The sequence below is a fragment of the Silene latifolia genome, chromosome 10 (genome assembly GCF_048544455.1).
Source record: "Silene latifolia isolate original U9 population chromosome 10, ASM4854445v1, whole genome shotgun sequence".
Lineage (NCBI taxonomy): Eukaryota > Viridiplantae > Streptophyta > Magnoliopsida > Caryophyllales > Caryophyllaceae > Silene > Silene latifolia.
The window spans coordinates 1,251,867-1,275,530 of NC_133535.1; the positions used below are offsets into that span (position 1 = coordinate 1,251,867).

Below are 23,664 nucleotides of genomic sequence, written 5' to 3' on the forward strand. Positions count from 1 at the left end.
TAAACCTTTATTATATGTGTAACTCCTCCCTCATATACCTCCCCCTTTTATCTTGTCTTTTCACTCGAAAAACCCAAAACCCCTAAAAATTACCTTTCACCCTTATTTCCTCTGCTATCCGTTTTACGGTCAGTTAAGAGGACGTACAAACGAATTGTGAGTATAGGATGAGCTAGTTATAGTGTGATTTCAGTAAAAAAAAAACCGGGTTTAAATAGCAAGTCGGTGATCATTATAATTCCGGATAGTGTGGTAATCGGATAATGTTTATACTTGTAACTTGCGGATTTGAAGAGAAAGAATTTTTGTGTTAAGCTTAGTTCTGGTCGGCCGCTTTTGAGATAAGGACTTATACCCTTTTTAAATTTAAGTAAAGAGTATGTTCGGTTTAATCTTTAAACTGTTTTTATAATATTTTGGCATCGATGATATTTTAGTTGTACTTCTAAATTTTAAATACTACACATTGGAATGTTTTCGGTTCAGACCGCTTTGGATAATTTGGTTTCTTCTGGCCTAGACGGTTTAAGGTCGTCTCTGACGCACCTGGGATTACGTCCCCAAAACTAAACTATTTGCCCGAGTTCATTTGAGTGGGGATTGTCCGGCTCCCACTCGCTAGGTAGTTAGACTTTCTCCTTTGGCGGTTCCATCCTATTCCATCCTAGTGGCTGTACAAATGTGAAAGGCACGCACTATTAAGAGTTTGACAAAGCACAGGTGGTGCCTCTAGACCTTGGCACGCAGGTGGTGAAAATTCAGAGTACGACAAACTTTATTTTTTGACCGTCTTTAAGAAATCTTTAGTTTGAAAAAGAATTCACCGACATCTCAACTCGTAATCGGGAATTATGGTTGGTCAAAGTTTATTCCTTAAAAAAGATTTGACCAACCATAACTACCAGCTACGATATCAAAAAACGGTGTTTTTTTTTCAAATTCAAGGCCTTGACGAGATAATTGGTTTGAAAAAAAAAATTACCGTTTTCTGAACTCGTAACAAAGAATTATTGTCGGTCAAAGTTTTTTTTTGTGAAAAACGAGGGGTACACCTTAAAAAAAAAATTAGGGGTACACGAGAGAATACCCCTAAGTTTTATTTATTGGTTTAGATTTTGTAAGTCTTTAAGTCTTCCGCTGCAACGGTTTAGTTATTTGATAAAATTTTGAGACATGTACTTTATTTTTAAAAGCTGACTCTGTATTTACCTCGCACTTGGCATTTTCAGCTAAGTGTGGAGTGACAGCCGTGATTTTTCCATCTCTACTTTATCGTTTTAGTCGTGAAAATTTAGGACTGTTACATTAATTATCCATAAATTATTCTAATAATTAGTTATAAAACGATTTAACACAAGAATGTAAGGATAAACAAAAATGGCCATCACATTTTATTATCAATGAAGCGGATAAAAAAACATAAAGAAGATAATCAACTGATTACACGATCTTCATGATGCAAAAATTCCATGGTGTTTGCATAAACGTACGTAATGGCCATTCACTATTACAGCACCTTATTTTACACCGGGGCTGAAGCATTGTTATCGTCATTTGGAATCTGCATATAATTCAACAAATTACTAGTATAAGCTAAGCATTCGACTATACATTTATAAAAAAACAATTTTTTTATAAAACACTAACAATAATTTATGATAAGACTCCTTCGATAATACATAGAGATCAAGTGTCAATTAATATTAAAATAATTAGTATTTACTCCGTATTAGTTAAAATAATTACCAAATAAAATAATTTGTTTATATCCTGACCATAAGATATATACGACATACGAGTAAATAATGGTTACTAAAAACTATGTTTATGAGGTTATTTTAACCACTTATTACATGATTTTACATAAATATTTTGCGTTTTGCGTGAGACGATGTTATAATTTTTTTTTTTTTTTCAATAGACAAAGAAGGTACCCGAGGCGGAAAAAAGAAGAAGATGATAATGAGATTTTGCTTCAAGTCGTCAATCGAGGAAGATGCAGCCATTTGTACAATAGAGATTTAGTTGACAATATATATACTTATGATAATAGAGGATTGTATTATAGTAAATTAGTAAGTGCTAGTTTTTGCTTGCAGTAGGATGGTTCTTATACTTAGCTTGGACTTATTTATATAGTAGGCAAATTCTTAATTATTAATGGATTACCAAATACTTATCTTTTCTGGTTAGATTTGCTAATAACCAAATTAGTACAAAATTGGTATAAAACTATAATCTATACATAAATTGTTACTCCTATTATTAACTTCGTGACGAAAAAAAAAAATTATTAAAAGAATTTGTGGTAGACAAAATATTTTCATAAAAAACACACTTCATGAAATTAGTCAAATATTTTGATTAATTTTAAGATTAATTTTTGTTTTTTAAAATTCACGAGATATAAATCTAAAATCTATAAGTATTATAGCAAAAATTTATAAATCTATATATACCGCACATTTGCGCGAGATCTATACTAGTATCACATTAATTAATGTATTCTGTAATCAAATGGTAATCCATATCTTTTTTGGGTAGATTGTATCTAATTACCGAATCCTTACCTTTTTTGGGTAAATTGCTACCCATTATTGTTCATTATCTTCTATGATAGGTAGTATAAAAGCCAAGTTTTTCCTTGGCTTCTGATTGTGTTAAGTTTCTAAATGTAGGGCCTTTCCTGTTTCCTATTCTATTTAATTACCCTCTCTTCAACTCAATTCATATTCATTCCTATCTCTTATTCTTATTTTAATTATTTATGTTAAAAAATTATTTATGTTAAAGCATAAGTTAAAATGTCACAATTTACATAAAATGTTGCAATTTACATACATTCAACGGGTCTAACATGTCAAATACCTTTAATATAATTCTAATAAAATACGGTGTTTGTTATCTGATATTCAAATCTAATACTCTATTTATCAAATATTCGAATCTCCAAATATGGACTATTTATATTGCCATGGTATTGAACACTTAATTACGCTCAAATTATATGTTCATGTATCTAATGATAGCGCCTATTCTACGACCCGTGCATTTTTTGCACGGGTATAAAACTAGTATAGATTATTAATAACTCTCCCCTAAATCGAATTTAACTTAAGACGAGAAAATGTGGACATTTATAATAAGAAGTGACGATTTAATGATAAAATATTATATCTAAAATTGTCGCTTCTTAACAAAAAATTGATGGTAACATTTTATCAGAAATATTTATATTCTATCATAAAATCGTCACATTTTATCCTTTCTTAAATTCAGATAGAAAATATTGGTCTAACATGAAAATTTGTCATAAATTAGAGTGTGTTCTTTTTCCCTAGCAAGAAAATGTGTGACTACAAAGTAACAAATGTGTCAATGTCATTTAGTTTAGTTGTTAAATTTATGAGGAGTGGTATGTATAATTGGATTCGAACTTTATTAACAGTGCATTTATCCATTATGGCTCTCTTTACACTTAAAAAAAACGAGATGATAATTCTTACGTTGTCCATTATTAATGTGTGACATGCTCATTTATTCATTTACCCATCACCCTCACTTATTAACAAATCACCAAAAATAAATTAAAATGTGAAAATTCTAAGGAATAAAGTTTCCACTTTAAAGTGGTGGATACAAGGATTATTTAATTTAAAGCTATTGTCGAAAAAATTTACGGGCCAACTAGAAATGTAATAGAAGATTTACCATGTTTTAAACTAGTAACTCCGTGTGTGAACATTTAAAACTACTCAATCATTAACCCGAGGAGGTCAGATGATAATCATACAATAAAATATGAAAAATTAGCGGAGTTGAACCCTCTCAACATAACTAAGGTCTTTCACTGGTTGTCAGCGACTATTAACTCATCAAGCAATTGGACCTACAAAGAGGGCACGATGGAGTTTTGTTAAGCCATATATTAATGCAACTTTCATGAAACACATGCTTGCAATTCGGTAACTTGACGACTACGTAATCTTCTCGCTTTTTATTATGACTAGTCGTTGCGCCGCGCCCTCCCGGGCGCGGAGCCCCAATTCGGTTTATCATTTACAAAAAAGACTAACTGAAATTCTGTTGAGGTACCATGCGTTGGCGTATAGAATAGAATGTTAATTACTTTGCCAATTTGGTCTAAACCATTTAATAAGACATATCGGGAACCTTACTCCACTATTTTGGGTGGTCAAATTCATATAGGATGACTTAGGGGTTAAAGCGTACAATTTTACAATTGGGTCACGAATTTGGACAGTGCAGCACTGTATAGTTTTTTTTTTTTGGTACATAGTATAGTCATAATAAAGGCACGATGATACATGCTACATAAGATTAAGATGGAACAAAGTAAGGAATAAGGAGTAGGGTTTGTCTAGTAGTCATATGTAACTATCCGCTACACCCAGAAATTAACTACTAGTTTTATTTCCGATACAGCTTTTCGTACAACTATTTTTGGGCTATTTAACCTGAAACCTTTCCTTCTTATGCTTGAAAGTGTGCACCTGTTACAAAAGTGTACCAGAAGTTGACAAGATAAGCCTGAACTATTTTGTGTTTAGATTAGAGAGACTTGTTTGAGCACCCACTTATTCTTTAATATCTGGCCCATTTTTTTTTTCTAAAAAGCAGCAGCGGCGTGCCGAGATTTTTGCAACAAAATCAATAAGCACCAACCATTTACATAAATTCTGAAATTGCAGTAGCTATATTGCTCCAAACAGATCAGTGTAGCAAATGATGAATGGACATATTAGACAAGTACCATACACACACTGCATATGAAGCATGTTTCTCTAAAGTTACTAACATTTATCTAGAGATCCTTTACCCGTCAAAACAATTATGGATTTCGTTTTTACTGGTAGAAGCAGATCCTTAAAATGATTATAGGTGTCGCATAAGACCACAAATACACTCAACCCTGACTCTTGCGCCTTAGCCTAAATGAGTAGTGAGAACAACCCTGCCATCAAAATAGGTTACCCTAAGCCTTAGTTATCTTTTATGCATCTTCAAAGGTCTCTTGTAAGGCGAAGGTTTTACATTTAATACTGATAGTGAGCCATAAGTATATGTCCCTTCCTATGAGAATTTACATATGTTGACTTAAAAGGTTCGAGTCTTGTATAGAGAAACAAACCACTAAAGCGGTTAAGACTACCTCTAGAATTACGTGTTCCCTAAGATACATTCCCATTTAAAGGCTTCTTGAAAAATGCAATGTGAATAGCTACCTTCATCTCCTCGATCTTCTCCTGTCGATTTGAGCTATAGTCCTTCAACTTCGAGGATGTACTCCCACTCTTAAAGTGACTCAAAATTGGAACACCGCCAAAACGCCCGTCTTGCCAGGTTCTAGTACTGGGCCTGATTGTATAAACCTAAGCATGATTTAAATATAGTGGTCACATACAATACATATGCACCTCAACTTACACGTAAATTTGAGAGATAAAAGGAAGGTTTACTTGTCATCCAGGCTGTCCCTAAGTGTCTTCTCCCAACAAGCTTTAGAGCTAGAAGGTCAACAAGAATCAGATCTCCCTGTGACGAGGAAAACATTCAAATTTATTGATAAGAAAGTATGAGTTTCTCAAATTAACAATCGACCACAGTCAAAATCCTCATGCTCCCAGTAATAGAAAATCGATGCATTAATTCACGTGGGCACTGTGATAGCGGCAAGGTGAATGAGAGGGAGCGGGATACAAAGTAAAATTTGATGCTAGTAGCTGAGAACAATTTTTAGCAGCAAATATGATCCATAAAGTCACAAGACCCTTTAGTGAATCTAGCTGGTAGCGCCTTTATAACCTTACTTTTGGTTCCCTTTTCAATGGTTCCCTCTGTAAAACCCCAAATATTAGCACAAACACTAAGTCATGCCATAAACAAAGGCTTGAAAGCAATGACCAAATCACTGGCACAATACAATCAGTTCTAATAGCCGCATCAATAAGTGATGTATTAATCCACAACCTAAAGGCCTATGTCCATCGTCAGAAACGTCAATACCTATCTAACTTCGGAGCAATTAAGCGTTAAAACGAAAATATAAGCCTTAGAAAATGTTCAAGATCTAAAAGACAAGCAAAGAGTCGGTCAAAGAAGGAAAGGCGGGGGAAACGATTACCTGCAACTCTGCAAGGTTCTTATGGTTGTCGTCCGACCACTTAATAACAAAGGAGTTGCTACTGAGGTGAAACCTGAAATTATCGCGAAGCATTACCACGAAAGTTAGTAGTACGCTAAATCTATCACGCATAAAACAACGAAAAAATAATGCCCGTCACAAACATATGTCTAACTGGAACACGACACCGACACAAGCACCGAATACTGATCATGAGCAAGAGGCATCTCAATAAGGTCTTTCATTATGCTTGGTATCATAATAGCTGAATCTAGGCGACATATGAGATTAGCTACCAGGGTGCAAGGTTTAAATCAAGCGACACAAGAAGAAGACATATGGAGATATAAAGCGAGGGGTTTTGCCTATATTTAGCTCTTGAATTTAGAGCAGACAGAGATAAGGTAGAAGAAGCATAATGAAAGATTGCTAAAAAGGAGGAACACTGAAAATTATAGCAAAGTGAAGGCAATTGTCGATTCTACAAACTAATTAGACAATCTGGAAGACAAATGGAATATAAAAGGCAGTATAAGAGTTTAGTGGTGCAACATTATGATACTAATCCTAAGCTACAATCCCAACACTCTTGCAATGCTTCGCAACAGCTGACTTTAGGAGCATTTTAATAAAATCTTTAACATAGACTACACCATACGAAATCACACATTGATAACAAGAGCTATTGCGCAACCAAAGCTCACACAGACCGAAAATATCTATCATGCATTTTTTTCCCCTTCTTTCAAGTATAATACCAAAGCAGAAGCAATTCCTTCTGAACACTGAAATTTTGTACTGATATCATTTCCTGACGATCTCCTACTTAACAACGAGCAATTCTTACTGCTATCGTTTTACTTTAATTCTTTAAATTAATTCCTTTCAAGAAAGTGATGCCATCCCTATAACCAAATCAAAACCCAATTTTATTTCGTAAATTATCCCCAACTCTAGTAAGAACTAAAAAACTCAAACTTAAATGTAAACCAATAGGCGGAGCTAAAATATAGACAAGAGTTCGTCGTATTTAAGATAGATTAAAGTTTACAAACATACTTATTGTAACTAACATTAAGTGAACCGTACAATACTGAAATGGGTTTGCAAAGGAAAATAGGGAAAAGAATTCCGTAAATGAAATTGGTTAGCAATGACGTGCTCACCAAAATAAATTAACAAATTAAGAACTTGAATGAAAACAGATCTCACATAAGGGCAATAATACACTAAGTCTCAACACTCACTACCAATGAGGCAGACCCCGGCCAATTGTATTAGTATTGCCAAACAACTATCCCGTTCTATAATACGTGACGCAGCGCCTTCCCGAAACACCCAAACTATCTCCCGTGCTGCTGCTTAAAGCGACGGACAACTATGTATATAGCAGGCAAAAGAAACATAAACTAAACACAAAATTCCAGTAAACCCCACTCCCACTTCAAACAAACACCAACGGAAGAATAAGTACAAATCCAATCCAAGGAAACCCTAAAATAATAACAGACTCGAGATAAACCCAAACATATTACACAACCAACATCTCTTTAAAACCGACACCATTCTTAACACGCCACCCTAACAGACTAACGAACTAAGCAAAGAAGCCCTAAAACCCAAACATAAAAGCATCTAAGAGCCTAAGACCACATTCAGTAACCAAGCTGCAAGTCTGCAACATAAATCGGAAAGGGACATGTAGATGATACCTATGCAGATGAAATTGAATGACCGTAACTACAATCCCGTTTAAAAAAACCTGTCAGATGATTGATTAAAAACCCTGTAACATATCACAAGACATATCACGCTACTAAATACGAGCCTCGGCTCTCGAGTAAGCAATGATCACCCCGTGAGCCTATGACATCCGTACCGCCTTTGAATCCATCAATCAAAACGATTCTTGTAACTATAAAAGAAATCCTTTAAAGGGAGAAGTAAACACTTAGAACAACACCTCATAATTAAGAAACTAACAGAAACGGTACCCAGGTATTGCAACAGCCAGCATGATCGGCAATCCTAGCCGAGCGACAAATACAAACAGGTAACCCCAAACCGCGTTGTGACTGCAACAGTAAGCAGATGCAAGCGCAGGCCGAGGAAGGTGATGTAAAGGAAATAGGGGAGCAAACAAAAAGGTTCACATAGAGTAATAGACGAACAAACTAAAGGATCACATTCAACGACGGGCCAACACAGAGAGCCAAGGGTTCGAATAGTAGCAATGCTAACCTTAATAAACCACCACCATAAACATGATAACTTTACTTGAGGCAACTTAAGTAACCGATGTTCTGACATCTTTGATACACAATCCCTCACACAGTTGCAGCAATAACAGCTAAGCGACATTCGACCAAACCAATATGCAATTAACAAACATACGAAACCACACAATGAAAACAAATGTTAAGTCGGCAATGAGGGAAACCTAACCAGACTCTTCCGCGACGAAAATATATTCAAGCTTGTGCCTGTCAAATCAATGAGTCTACTTTCTTAGTGTACACATTTTCGATAACAAGAAAGCAATGAGTCTACTTTCTTAGTGAATACAAATTTTCGATAACAAGAAAGCCAGAAACCATAATAATGCATTAATGCCTCCATACCTGATGTATGCTTCATCCCAAATAATAAACTTCCTGTTCAAACATGAAAACAATTAATTAATACTCAGTAAAAAGTGGTTGAAATTCAACATATTACACGCACTACTACAATCACGAGATTATAACTCAAAATTACAGGAAAACGCGTATTTGAATAGATTTGCCAAAAAGGAGAATCAAATAAAATGAGAATGGATATGAAGTCATAATACCATTGCTAATTTGAGAGGAAATGAGCTTATTGACGAAGTGAATTGCATAACCATGGACCGAGACCGATGTTTACCAAGTGATCCACTGTATAACAATAAGAACCAACAGAAAGTTAAATGAGGCACTTCAATCAACCAACTAACGATACTAAATTTGCAAAGAACAACAATAACCCACGAAAACTAAGCAAAGGCCAATTTCAATCAAATCCGAGATTCATAAGTATGCAAATATATCGGCGAAGCAATCTAAATAATAAAAAGAAATGCAAACTGGCGAGTGAAAGATTGAGCAAAAAATAGCACATACCAGTATACCACACAAAACTAAGATCTAAGAATGGCCTACTCTAAGATCTAAGATCGGAAAATATGGCCTAATCTAAGATCTAAGAATGTGTGAAGAGTCTTATTTGACTAAAGTGTCCAGTCGTGTGGTGTTTAGTCCACATTGTTCTCGATTAGAGACGATTTTAGAAATCTAAAACCAAATTAAAACCACCGATGAAAAAGAAAAACACCCAACTTACCCCACAATGAAAATTAAAGACAAAGTTGAACTAAGCCAACACAACTTATAAAAAACAACAAAAAATAGCAAACTGGCAGCAAAAATTTTACACTTAAATCAAAGCTTCGATATATATTAGCCAGGTGGTGAAGCTGAAACCCTAGAAATTGACAAGGTTGAGTGGCTCAGAATTTGGGTATCAAAGTGTAGTTGAAATAAATTGTACTTTTTAAAAGGATAAAGTAATAAACGTAGAATCTGACGCAGTGACGTCCACGAGTCAAGCTGATTCAACTCGGTCAGGTCATTTGATGCTTACTTGTTGATTCTTGCTACAAATAAAAGGTAATCAAAGTTAAATGGCTTCTCAGAAAGCTAAAGAAAGGTAAGAACAAAAAGCAAGAATCAACAAGGAAACAAGAATCAACAAGGCACCAAACAACAACAACAAAAAAGTCGAACGACACAAGATTCAACAAGGAAACTACATTAGAGTTGATCTCCCGAATAGTAGAGGATCGAGGAGAAAGTAGTAGAGCTGTAAGTAGAGCAAATAGGAGAAAGTAGGCAAGGATTGTGTGGTTTTAAAGGGAAGACATGTATGAGAGAAAGAGGAGGGAATGAATGGTTGAAACACAGATTAATTGGGAATGAGAGGCAAAATGAAAAAGATAGGGAATGAAAGAGTATAAAACATAGAGTGGAAGGTGAGGATTCAGAGGGGGGAAATCAAGGGTGGGGGGGCAATGAAAGCGAGTCAAGAATTTTTCAGAATCTACAGCTGCTACAATAGCTCATGCAGCTGCATAAACAGTAAACAATAGAACATAAAATCAGCTCAAACCACACCTCAAGACCCAAATTTATCAACCTCATTTCCTGAATTTGCTAAAACAATAACTCACATATCAACTTAATTGTAATAAAAACCGAATTCTCACAGATTAGATACACTGAAAAATCTAAATAAGGCAACAAGCCGCATCCCTCCTCAATTTCTTTTCAATTAACAGATACTTCATTGATACCCTCACATCTTCGGAAAACATATACAATCAAATGGAACCGACTAAGTATTAACATAAATGAATTCATCTCACTAAAATCATCATCCTATAAATTCCTGGCACTAAACCAATAAAACCCACAATCAAAGATTCAAACTTCATCAAAACCACACACAACCTAATTATCAAAAACCATAACACGAACATCAATTGAACAAACTTACATCGGGAGGACAATCATTGAGTAAACAAAGAGATGACGATAAATTCTGAAGAAGCTTCAAATTCTGCTCCAACAATTCAGTCATCCGCTTATTCTCGTTTCGGATATCGTTCAATTGTTCCCCAGAAAGAGCGTAATTGTGTTCGTCGGCGGGAAATTGGGAATTAGGGTTATTATGTTGGTGGTGATGAAGGTGTTTGACGACAGACCAAGCGAGTTCCGCCACCTCTAACACCGTCTTCGCCACCTCTACTGCTTCATGTGCGTGCCCCATAAAGTAATTGTTTTTCACAAATCAATCTGCCATTCCCTCTGTTTGCGCCTAAACTGCAAAGAAACTACAAAAACGGAGCTCTTAGAGCACCAACATCAATATCGTAACCCCCTAACAATAATAATAATGAAATAAAAAACAGAAAATGAGATTAAGATTTAAAAGTAAATACCTTTTGAGAGTGTGAGATGCTAGGTTTTGCTGAGGGAGTTGTATTGAGGAGTGAGAAGCAAAGATGGAGGAGAAGGCGAGAATGAGTGGAGTGGAATAGAGCGTTGGAAACAATGGAAAAGGGTGCGGTTGTGAGTAAAAGAGAAATGGAGGGCTGGGATCACAAGGGCGATATCAACGGCAGAGGGTCAATTTCAGCGATACTATTCATCGCTACAGTTGCTCCAAGTTCATTCTTTTTAAAGGGTGTAGATTACGACAATCATTATTATTATAGAACAAATAATCTAGACAAATTGCACAATTAGCATCCTCTTCGTTTACTTCCGTTTTTGTTACACTTAGTAGTATAGGTACGTCGACAATAATATTATCCTCGTCCTCGTCCTCCTCCTCCTCCTCGGTGGTGGTGTCAATTTCGGAATATCGCTCAATAGTCATATAGGCTTCTACCATTGCGACATTATAATATATATTTGGATGACGGGTAAAATTCGGTAGTTGTTTATTAAGTTCGGTCTGTAATTGATGGAGGATTTGATCTTGAACAGTAATTTCTTGGATTTTATAAACCATAGACAATGCGTCACGTATAATAAGACTGTTGTTATTGTTATCGACTATGTCTCGAGGATGTAATCGGAATGTCATTGGTTGAGGATGATTATCGAATTCATGGTATTGCCATTCTGAATTATTTGGTGTGTCGACGGGTATTAAGTCCTTTAACTCAATATTCAAAAGGAATTGAGGACAATTATATGACCGTACTCGATTGTTACGTCGAGTAATATGAATTTCTATACCAACATCAATATCCATGATTTTTGCTTGGATGAGAGAATTAAAATTATAATGATGCAAGTACTTGGAAAAAAAGACGACTTTAATTATATCTCACTGTTGCAGACGGTGGACCCCGATTCACACACAAAAAAGATTTCTTGTACGTTTGATTTGAGAATTAATTATAATGATGTTGGTGAATGGAATTTATCTATATATATAACTATATAAGTGGACATAATATTGGAGGAATTAGATTTATATTTGAAGTAGGAATTGCAAATTCGATCGGTGTTGTAATAATATCACACGTTGCTAGAGATTACTATAACTATTAATGCACTGAATTGCACTAGGAGTAGGAGACATTATAAGTTTCTACAAATCATAACTTGATGGTCAAAACAAAAATATTTTAAATAAGAAGTTTCGGGTTTGAATTTTTTCACATCGTTCGGTCTGTTTTTATGACTTATCGGATACCAAAAATATATATTTTAGTTCTATAAACATAATATGTCTAAAGATATCGGGTCTGATGTATTGAATATATATCTTATATAAAAATTATAATTATTAGTAAGATATCTTTAAGTAAAATTAAAATTATTAGCCACATATACATGTAAAATTTATAATTTATAATCTTCTCTACAATATTTTGCTATCAAAAATATCTTAAGTAAATATGATACCTGTGTTGAGGTCTCTTTCCATATGTGTGTGAGGGCATTGTCCCAAATCGGTAAAACAGTAGTGAAGAGGCTAGCTTATAAGTTAGTGGGAAGGATGGAGCCTCACTTGCTTGCATTGTGGGCCGGTCTCATGCACCTAATATTATAAGCCCGTTGTGGAGGACTCAACAAGTGGTATCAGAGCCGACGGTTCGGCTTGGGACCGCAAGGTGCGATGTGGTGACGGTGCTCGAGATGATGCGGAGTAGCATCGTGCGAAGTAGCCTGGTCGGCCCGACGTGCGGTTGTGTCGGGTGCGAAGTAGCGCCAAGTGAGGGGGAGTTTCGGCACACACACATGTGAAAGAGGGGAGTTTGTTGAGGTCTCTTCCCATATGTGTGTGAGGGGCATTGTCACATATCGGTAGAATAATAGTGAATAGGGTAGCTTATAAAGTTATAAGTTAATGGGCTACTCCTCCTATCACCAATTGGTTTTAGGATGGAACCTCACTTGCTTATGGGCCGGTCTCATGCACCTAATTCTATAAGCCCGCTCTGGAGGACTCAACAACCCGTAAAAAATTGTTGTAACTTATACTCCGTATAATTTTGGGATATAATGAGGTTTAGAAAAGTTTTATCATCAATGAAACAAATAAATGAGATATTTTAGGTGTACCCTTGAGTTTTTCGATTTTCTATGTTGTACCCCTACATTTATGAAATTCTATGGTGTACCCCTTAATTTTATACATTAATTTATACCATGACCTTATTTATTGTCTTTGCTAACCTAGTTTCTTAATTGACCTATTAAATCATCTAATTACCATTCCAATTACTCGATAACCTACTCATTTACTTATTAGTTCGCCGAATTACCCATTAAATCACCAAATACTATACGAATCTAACTAAAAATTTATCCAATCTTCATTATCATGTCATGAATCATAACGGATATTTTTAATAGTAATTTGTGCTTACCAAAAGTGATTTGTGATGCTTCTCATATAGGATGGTGATGCACATTAATGAGTCAAAATAAAGGTTAAAGTACGGTTGTTTGATAGTGATAAAGTTAATGGAAAGTTAAACGAAGTCATGGTGGAGAAATCACTATAAAGTTTAGAGGTACAATGTAGAATATAAAAAAGGAGGGGTACAACATAGAAAACCAAAAAACTCACGGATACACCGTAAATATCCTAAAAAAATTAAGACGATGAATAAATTGGCCATCACATTTTTATTATTAGTAAAACAAGTAAAAAAGACGATGAGTAATTAAGTACAAGAGTGAAATAAATCAATAAACACCCACATAGGTTGAACTCAAAGTAAAAAACCTTAAAAAATAGAATTACGGCCAATCACTATATAAAACTTTATTTTAAACCGGGGCTGAAGCATTGTCATCATCACTTGTCATCTACATATGTTTCAACAAATTGTTAGTGTAAGTATTAGATCAAACATTATTATTGTAAAAAATATTATCACAAATAACGTCTAGTGCAAAGAATTACTTTAAAACCATACTACTGCAAAAAATGGAAAATGGGATGGTGTTACCATGACCGACACTCTGTGATTAGGTTATTTTGACCAATTAGGCAATTAATACGTAATTTTATATAAATATTTGTGTAAAACCGTATTTAGATGATTTGTCACGGTACCTGAGATGGTGGAAAAGTGATGAGAATCAAAATGGTTGGCTTCAAGTTGTCGAGTGAGGAAGAGACAACCATTTTGCACAAGAAGTTGAGTATATGATATATTACAAGAAAATTATATGAATGCTAGTTTTGCTTGGAAGTATGAGCCTAATACATGTGACATATATAGGCTATAAGTACACTAACATAGTAGGTGATTAGTGTTAGAATAATCACAAAATCTCATTTGTGACGGCACGTATCCGTCACTTTGGAGTGACGGATATCATTTTTCCTCACAAATGACCCAAATAGAGGAGAGAGGGAAGCACATGGGAGTGCCCCCACCTTGTCCCCTCCTATCCGTTTTGTGAGTGGCATTATCCGTCACTTGCTCCAATCCGTCTTCAACAAGACTAATTGTAGAATAATATCATGCCTTTTGAATGCATGATATTATCCATGATTCATGAATCATGAAAAATCAATGAATGTTACAATAATAGGATAATATTATAAAATATATATCGCATTAATATATTATAAAATCGGTTAACTTGCGAATTGAGATATGATATTATATTTTGGTTATCAAAATATAATGAGAAGCATATTGTTCAATACCTTTTTTAGGAAGTTTGCTACCCATTTTTGCAATGAGGGGGTGAATGGGATGATATATGTCCTCTTTTGTGTGCATGTGTTACAATAAGGAGGAAAATTATTTGTTTTTAATAAGAAAAAAGGTTTCTACTTAAGAACAACAAAAAACTTTTATTTATCGAATAAAAGATCATAAAAATTGACGATGATTTAAACCCTAGTCTGATAAATTTGTCTTTTGCATTTTATTACACTTTGTCCGGATCATTTATTTACCTATTTTACTTTTAGGTGTCCATTCATAGAATGCTTTTATTGGGTAGCTTGCTCTTCTACATCCATTATTGTTCACTTATCATCATTAACAACCACCCGTAGTCCCCCTATCCGTTCTTTGGTTTTTGTACCAAAAATAAAGATAAATAAATAATCGGAACTGAGGAAGCCTACACCTGGGATCTTCCGTAAGGCAGAAAACCTTGATTTTACCAACATTAAGATGAAGGCCCGATCGAAGACCATCTTCCATAATGAACTCTAAAACCTTTCCTACGACCAAGTGATCACCAACGATAGTGACATCATTTAAGTACCACGCCAACAAGCACAAGTCAAAAGAGTCACTAATCTTACAGACCAAAGGATGCAATACCAATGTTAATACCATGTTGTATCTCCTGACAAGACCATAAACTGTGTTCCCCATAATATAACCTGGCTGGACTAGAATGACAAAACTCAACCCATCGGAAAAGAACAGGGCAATGACGATGTACGTATCGTAATAGGATCTCACGGTCGACCAAGTTAAAAGCATTTTAGAAGTATACCAACAGCATGGAAAGGCCTACGTCACCACCACGATTCTCAACAAACCGATTCAAGGCATGCAAAATAGCCTCTCCTCCAACGGTTATCTCGATCCCGAACTGAAGACCATCGTATAAGATAACCACACAACAACGAGACAATTAATTAAAACAACACCAACCTTAGAGACAATGCGTCTCCAAACTGTATCCACATCAATAGGACGAATGCCTTCAGCTGGTTTAACTAGCGGAGTGACCATAGCACTAGCGATGTACTCACCTAAAACCTGCGGACATCTGCCTTAAAAAAAACATTATTATTATTATTTTTTTATAAATGCAACTTTTATTGAGATCAAAAATAATTTTACAAGAAATTGGTGAGTAGCCGAGATACTATCTGGGGCTCTGGGCTCCCACATCCTTAGATATAGCAAAGTTAAGTCTAGTAAAAATGTGAGCAGCATCACGTGCCCCGGTATCCTCAAATATAGAAAATTTATGAATCCGCTTGAGTAAGGCAATATCATCCGTCTTCCCCCAACGAAGAGAAGGAGAAAGGTAAGAAAACATAGCCAATCGCCATACATAAGTCCTGATACTTGGCACATAGCGCTGAGGAGCATCAACCACCACGCGCCCGATCACGAAGTCAGACATACGAGCTGAGTTAAGGGGGAAGATCCAGTCGATCCACACACATCGCGCCCCTTGTTTCAAGAATAAAGCATCAAATCCGCATGACGCGGGGGATTGTTATTATTATTATTATTTTTATTATTATTATTATAAACGCAACTTTTAATGAGATCGAAAACAATTTTTCATTATTATTATTATCATTATTATCGTTATTTTTTATTATTGTTATTGTTACTGTTATTGTTATTGTTATTATTGTCTTCATCGGTTTCACTAATAACAAGTCCCTTAAGGCAAATATTACAACTCTCCTCCAAATCTCCACATTCAACGTCTCAACTGCCTCGATCGCCCTCTAAGAACCCGGAATGAGACCCGCCTCGTTTGATCGGACCAACTCAAAAACCGCAGCAAGCTCCTCGTCCATAATAGGTCAGTTATTATTATCTTCGACTTTAAAAATAGTCATGACCCCAGTTAATATTGCATGCACACATATCTTCAACATTAAGTATATCGTATGTAAGGTGTCGAAGGACGATCACACTTGGAATCAAGAAAGTCGTGAAATGTCTACTGACATTTAGTATAAAACGTGTTAATCGAGTCGAATTCCACGAGGTTTGTAATTGGTATGTATGGCGTCTCTGTTTAGTTGAGGTATTACAACGACTCAAATCTTTGACAAGTATACATACCAATTAAGGTATGAAGGAACTTTGGAGAAGGACATGAGGAATAGTTTTTGCAAGTGTGTGGGCATGATATTGTTATTATAGTCACTAGAATTATTTTTTAGCTAGGATTATTATAAAAGAATAAGAGGCGATTCATTAAAGTCACATGTTAGAAAAGCCGTTTATATATTTTTAATGTAATAATCCTACTTCGAGTTTAATTTGAAGTCATTTTATATTCCTAATTAGACTTTGATAAATATGGAAACATTGATTATAAAAGTTTCCATAAATTATTGATGGTAAAATTTAAGAGAAATAGGTATAGGTATCTCGTATCCGAGGTTATAAATTATTTTGCGAATACGTCATCAGCTGTAAGTCTCCTGAGAGACGGACTCTCACTACATAATGAAAGAAAACCAATAAAAAACAAATAACTAATTAAAAATAAAAAGATAAAAAATAAATAAAAATCGTAATTACCTATTATGAGAGAAGTCTATCACTAAATTAATGAAAGACTGTCTCTCAAAAGGATTTGTGTTTTGTAAAAGTATAGAATCAAACCGAATAGAGTAAGTATGAATTATGTCTTGGTTAATTTGTTATATTGGGGCCGAATATTTTAAATTTAACTGTGCACCTAGCTAATTCTATTTATGTTAATCTAAATCGAACTTTAAAGCAACAATGTGATGTTTGCGGTAATTCAATCAAGCAATTTATTTAATAATAATAACTGGAATTGATAATAATTATTCACGTAAATGAAATATTACCTATGTTCGTACCAAAAAAAAAAAAAATATTACCTATGTGCGATGAAAGTTACTTACAGTTTTCATTACTAAACGTAACCAAAGATGAATAATATGTACATTTTGAAATTTGAAGCACACTAATATTGACTAAACTCACGATGCTATATTTTATTTTAATGATTTATGGTCTCACTACAGTAATGGAGGATCTTAATTATGTCGGAGGGGGCCATCTGGCCAAGTACCCCTAACAATTGAAGTGTATTATCCTATGAGTGTACATGTTCAAGTCTTTGTCCCCCCTTAGTATATATGTTTTTCAAAATTTGCCATTTTTCAAAATTTGCCACTGAACTTTAGTACAAGGGTGACATAAAAAAAGGGCATGAATATATTGGCCATCACATTTTATTTTATTATCAATAAAACAAATAAAAAAAAGAAGACGTTGAGGAATTCAGTACAAGGATGAAATACATCCATAAACACAACATAGGTTGAACTCAAAGCCTAAAACTCCCAAAAAAAAAAGGAAATTTATATATGGCCAATCATTATACAACACTTCATTTTATACCGGGGCTGAAACATTGTCCCCGTCACTTGTGATCTGCATATGTTTCAACAAACTGTTTGTGTAAGTATTTAATATACACCATATACATTATGAAAAAAATATTTATCACAAAGGCTAGTGTAAATGAAAAGAGTTAGTTTAAGACATAAAACGATAACAAATACGAAACATGAGATAGCATCATGCATGACTGACCATTTTCACATAATCACATATAATATGGAGGAACTATTAAACGAATGGACCTTGGTGACACTCAATGACTTTCCAGTGATTGCTTAAAACTACTTCGTCCGTCTCGTTCATCCGTTTACCTTTTTAAGGGAGTATTTTAATCAATGATAATTAACAAAAATAATTGGAACGAATGAAGTACTTTAATAAGGTCATTTTGATCAATTAACAAGAGATTTTACGTAAATACTGTCAAATCGTCTTAAGATGCTTTATAGACGTTACCTGAGAGAGAGGATAAAAGAGGAAAAAATCAATAAAAACGGTTGGCTTTAAATTGTCGAGTGGGGAAGAGGCATCCATTTGCACAATAAAGATTTCACGTTAGTTGAGTAATACTACGTGATTTAATTTAGAGTCTAAAGGATTATATATATGAATGTTAGTTTTGCTTAGTAGTATGAGACTATTACATGGACTTTATATAGGCTACACTCTTACACTAGATGACTATTATTAGGATAATATCATGTATTCCGATTTTTGAATGCATTATATTATCCATAATTCACAAAAATTCAATGAATGTTGCAAAAATAGAATAATATTATGTAACTGACCATATATATATATATCCTATATCGTATTAATATACTATGTAATCGGTTAAATTTCGAATTTTATTATTGTATGTATTATATTTTTATTATTAAAATATATTGAGAAGCTTATTGTCCATTACCTTTTCTAGGAAGATTGCTATCTATTTTTACAATTTACTAGGTTTAAACCCGTGAAAATTCACGGGTTCGCTATAAAAAAAAACTCACAATTAGCAATTATATGTAATTATGTAAAACATACAAATAACTAAAAAACATAATTCATTGCTTTGTGATGAAGATAAGTCATGTTTAAATATGTTTGTAACCGATATAAAATTTGATATTTTGTAAATGTATCATTATTTTAACTTATTTGATTAATTTTTAGTAATTATATTCTATTTGAATGTTATGAGTAATCATTGCATATAATAGCACCAATTTTATTTTTGATAAAGTACTTTATAATACATATTTTATTACAAAAATTAAGTCTCTGTATATTATTGTATATTTAAGATTGATAAAATTAGTTATATAGATGTATTGAGCCATACTTCTATTAACACCTCTAAAACATTTATATATTCATTCAAAATGAATAATTTCCATTTTCCACTAATTACTCATAGTTGATAAGTTCAGCCCACTTTATCCGGTATATGCTTTCGAAAATGATTACACCCGTGTAATTTGGAAAAAAAAAAGTATTTGAAAAATGATTTTCAAAAAAGCTCCTATAAAATTTATATTTGGATTACTACTATAGTTGTTCATAAGTTAGCTATAAAATCAATTAAAATATTTTTAAAGAAGATAGGGAATATATTATATTTTATTTTAAATTCATTTTTATTTTAGGAAGTTTTAAATTTGTTGCCATATTTGTGTTTTGAACTTAGCTGTTTCATTAATTGACATGTCATCTTGAGATCAAATTTTGTGATGCCATGTCAGCGACTTTGACTTTCGCATTAGATAAATATATGATGATGGGTTGTTATGTACTTATGTCTGAATTTTTTTTAAAAAAAAAATTAATGATTAAAATCAAAGGAATTACTCCATCCGTCCCGGCCATTTATTTGCCTATTTCATTTTGGAGTGTCTCAGACAATTGTCTACCTTTATATTTCTGGAATGTCTTGATGGACAACTTGATCATCTATACTCAATGTGGTCCATTTGTAATCCATTAGTTGTCCTCCTCCTCTTTTATTGGGTTTTGTGTCAAAACAAATAAATAAATAACCGAGACGAAAAGAGTAATAAAATCGGGTTAAGTTGAACCTTATTACCTAAAATGGGATTAATAGGATAAGATAAGTCCTTCTTCGTTAATTTCTTTGATTTTAAGCATTATTTTTTTTTTTAAAAAAAAAAAGTCTAATGTCTCCTATCTTTTAAGTCACTGAATGTAATAAGGAGATGAATGAGATGATATATCCAATATACCCTTTTTTATGTGTGTGTTTAGTATAAAGGGAAGAACTCTTTTAGCAATGAAGGGATGGTGATCAGTGGGCAAATTCGGTAGCTGTTTATTAAGTGGTGTCTTGGATTTTATAAACCATAGACAATGCGTCACGTATAATAAGACTGTTGTTATTATTATCGACTATGTCTCGAGGATGTAATCAAAATGTCGTTGGTTGAGGGTGATTATCGAATTCATGATATTGCCATTCTGAATTATTTGGTGTATCGACGGGTATAGTCCTTTAACTCAACATTCAAAAGGAATTGAGGACAATTATACGATCGTACTCGATTGTTACGTCGAGTAATATGAATTTCTATACCAACATCAATATCCATGGTATGATTGCTTGAATGTGAATTATAATTATAATGACGGAAGTAGTTGGAAAAAAAAGACGACTTTAATTATATCAGCTTCTTGTACGTATCTTCGTGAGAGCACACACTGACACGGCGAGGGAATTTCTCACTGTTGCAGACGGTGGATACCCGATTTGAGAATTATAATGATGTTGGTGAATGGAATTTATCTATATATATAAGCGGACATAATATTGGAGGAATTAGATTTATATTTGAAGTAGGAATTGCAAATTCAATCGGCGTTGTAATAATACGTTGCTAGAGATTACTATAACTTTTAATGCACTGAATTGCACTAGGAGTAGGAGACATTAAGTTTCTACAAATCATAACTTGATGGTCAAAACAAAAATATTTTAAATAAGAAGTCTCGGGTTTGAATTTTTTCACCTCGTTCGGTCTGTTTTTATGACTTATCGGATACCAAAAAAATATATATATTTTAGTTCTATAAACAATATGTCTAAAGATATCGGGTTTGATGTATTGGATATATATATCTTCTATAAAAATTAGTCCTTAGTTCCAATGATATGTTTACACTTCCTTTATTTTGTGAGGGGAAAATTAAACAAGTGTAAGCATATTGCTGGAACGGATGGAGTATAATTATTAGTACGATATCTTTAAGTAAAATTAAAATTATTAACCACACATACATGTAAAATTTATAATTTATAATCTTCTCTACAATATTTTGCTATCAAAGATATCTTAAGTAAATATGACACCTGTAAAAAAATTGTCGTAACTTATGCTTCGTATAATTTTGAGATATAATGAGGTTTAGAAAAGTTTTATCATCAATGAAAAAATTAAATGAGATATTCTACGGTGTACCCTCCGGTTTTTCGATTTCTATGTTGTACGCCTATATTTATGAAATTCTATGGGGTATCCCTGAATTTTATACATTAATTTATACCATGGCCTTATTATTATCTTTGCTAACCTAGTTTCTTAATTGACCTATCAAATCATCTATTTACCATTCCAATTATTCGATAACCTACTCATTTATTTATTAGTTCGCCAAATTACCCATTAATTCACGAAATACTATACGAATCTAACTAAAAATCCATCAAATCTTCATTATCATGTGTCATGAATCGTAACGGATATTTTTAATAGTAATTTGTGCTTATCAAAAGTGATTTGTGATGCTTCTCATATAGGATGGTGATACAACATTAATGAGTCAAAATAAAGGTCAAAGTACGATTGTTTGATAGTGATAAAGTTAATGGAAAGTTAAACGAGGTCATGGTGGAGAAATAACTAAAATGTTTAGGGGTACAATGTAGAATATAAAAAAAAAAAAAAAAAAAAAAAAGAGGGGTACAACATAAAAAAAAAAAAAAAAAAAAAAAAAAAAAAAAAAAAAAAACTCAGGGATACACCGTTGAATCCCTAAAGAAATTAAGACGATAAATAAATTGGCCATCACATTTTTATTATAAGTAAAACAAATAAAAAGACGATGAGTAATTCAGTACAAGAGTGAAATAAATCAATAAACACCCACATAGGTTGAACTCAAAGTCAAAAACCTAAAAAAGGGGGGAATTACGGCCAATCACTATATGAAACTTCATTTTAAATCGGGGCTGGAACATTGTCATCATCACTTGTCATCTGCAAATGTTTCAACACATTATTAGTGTAAGTATTAGATCAAACCTTATTATTGTGAACAATATTATCACAAATAAAGTCTAGTGCAAAGAATTACTTTAAAAGCATAATACGGCAAAAACGGAAAATGAGATGGTGTTACCACGACCGATACTCTGTGATTACGTTATTTTTACCAATTAGGCAATTAATATGTAATTTTATATAAATATTTGTGTAAAACCGTATTTAGATGATTTGTCACGGTACCTGAGAGGGAGGAAAAGTGATGAGAATCAAAATGGTTGGCTTCAAGTTTTCGAGCGAAGAAGAGGTAGCCATTTTGCACAAGAAGTCGAGTATATGATATATTACAAGAAAGTTATATGAATGCTAGTTTTGCTAGATAGTATGAGCCTAATACATGAGACATATATATAAAGGCTACACGTACACTAATATAGTAGGCGATTAGTATTAGAATAATATCATGCCTTTAGAATGCATGATATTATCCATGATACATAAATTACTCTGTCTGTTCCGTTCATCTGCTTACCTTTTTTCAGGAGATATTTTAATCAATGGTAAATAACAACGATTGAAATGCATGAAGTACTTTAATGAGGTGATTTTGATCAACTAGTAAGTGATTTTACGTAAATATTTGTGTCAAACCGTCTTAAGATGCTTTGTACACGATACCTGAGAGGGAGGATAAATAACGAAACCAATTATTATAACGGCTGGCTTCAAATTGTCGAGTGAGAAAGAGGCAGTCATTTGCACAATAAAGATTTCACGTCAGTTGAGTAGTACTAGATGATTTAGAGTCTAAAGGATTTTATTTATGAATGCTAGTTTTGCTTGGTAGTATGAGACTTATACATGGACTTGTTTATATAGGTTATACCCTTACACTAAGTGATTAATTTTAGAATATTATGATCATGTATTATGAATGGATCATTATCCATGAGTCATGAGTCATGAGTCATGAAAAATTCAATGAATGTTTTTATAAATGGGTATAGGATTATATTCTGTAGTGAACCATATCT

The 23,664-nt window shown here is 33.5% G+C and overlaps 1 long non-coding RNA gene across 1 annotated transcript; it reads right to left on the reverse strand.

The window, feature by feature from the left end:
- Positions 1-13,852: 13,852 nt before the first annotated feature.
- LOC141604627 (uncharacterized) lies at positions 13,853-14,443 on the reverse strand. The gene is made up of 2 exons (XR_012526177.1): positions 14,309-14,443; positions 13,853-14,058 (listed from the first exon to the last, which is right to left on the reverse strand). It is a non-coding gene; the product is annotated as an uncharacterized LOC141604627 (long non-coding RNA).
- Between the last annotated feature and the right edge of the window lie 9,221 nt (positions 14,444-23,664).